This window comes from Pundamilia nyererei, unplaced genomic scaffold (assembly GCF_000239375.1).
Source record: "Pundamilia nyererei isolate P.nyererei 1_Seehausen unplaced genomic scaffold, PunNye1.0 scaffold00041, whole genome shotgun sequence".
NCBI lineage: Eukaryota > Metazoa > Chordata > Actinopteri > Cichliformes > Cichlidae > Pundamilia > Pundamilia nyererei.
In genome coordinates, this window is record NW_005187442.1 from 1,473,711 (window position 1) to 1,475,336 (window position 1,626).

A 1,626-nucleotide genomic window follows, 5' to 3' on the forward strand; every position below is an offset into this window, starting at 1 on the left:
ATGGCAGCTCTCCTCTGGACCCATCCTACTTTCAAATTGATATTTCAATAAAAATAAATCTTAAGCTATATGGTGTCTAAGCTTTTCAATTTGTAAGCTGGGTCATGACTGTTGTAGATGCAGGCCTCAAGTTCTAAACTGGTCTGACATCTTTAACTGGCTATAACAAGGCCTCAAATGTAAACGTATCAGTTTAATTAAAACGATGCCGCTTGAATTTGCATATTGCACTTGTCTGAACACAGAGTTCAGACAAAAGGGCATTGAAATGTGAAGTAAACTGCATGGTGTAGTGTCATGGGCTGAGCTTCACATGAAGCATTAGGCTTAAATTACTTGTACAGCATCGCTAAAACTTTCCAAAGGGTGTAGTAATTGTTCATAAATGCAATACTCTGTGGATGGGGTGCTCAATTCACAACCCAGTGTGGCTGAGTCAACTTCGTCTTTCTAGCTGACATCTTGCTGTTTCCCAAGGCTCGTAAATGCTGAGTGATTCTTAGTGACTGTGAAAATGGTACAGACTGTGGTTAATGCAGAACAAAGTATTCAATTGTGCTACTATGGCATATTACAGAACTTCTGTAGTTGAGAAAGTTCATCTAACAGAATTGCTTCTCATCATAATCATTTTAGTGACAATGCATTTGTGCACCTTCATAGCTTTTAATTTGTCTGCAAACTTCTATACTTTAAACTAATCACCTGTAAATTATGATGGCAATAAGCTACAATTTCAATAATTCTTGTCTGTTTAATCCTATAGTTTAAGTGACTTGGAGGGGGTGTAAAAAAAACAAGTCTTTAATCAGATCTTGATGAAATAAAATTGCTCTTGATATTCACTAATTTGAGAATCAACTCATCAAGGGTTAAAATTGCACCACAAATCAAATTGGTTTCATTTTTATAATCCAGTTTTCACAAAAGGCAGCTTATGGTTGCCACAGATCAGATGTTGTCCTAGTCCTTTAATTTATGTAGTCTTGTATAGATGCGCCATAAAATCATACCCTCACCCATAAACTTCTAATTGAAATGTCAGTGTATAGAGCACAACTCAAAATGCATGTGGAATAAGGACAATCACTGGCTACAGGGAAAGCCATAAATTGCTTTGACAAAACTTTCATGGACAAACTAAAGTACTTTGCTTGCTCTGACTGCCAGAAAGTGGAGTCAGCATCCATCTTGTGCTTCCAGGGAAGAAGGAGAGGACACATTTACCGCAACACCGGCTCAGACGCCCCCCGTGCAGAAGTGGCTTGAGCAGATGGAGATAATGAATGAGTGCTGACGGAAAGCATCTTCTTTAACCTCTCACTAAGGCAGGCAGCCGTTCTCACCTGGCTAAGTCGGCCACGATTGTCCCAATTCCCAAGAAAACTGCAGTCAGATGGATAAATACTAATAACCCAGTCCGCCCATCATCGCCAAGTGTTTTCCATACTCCTTCAAACCCACATCAAGGCTGCTACTACTCTACTGCATATCAGACTAACAGGTCATGCAGTTATAACACCCCTCCATACATCTCTTACACACCTGGATCAACTAGAAAGCATATGTAATGCTGGGATTTATGTTATGATGTTACAGTAGCTCTACATTCCCTAAGAAACAGAC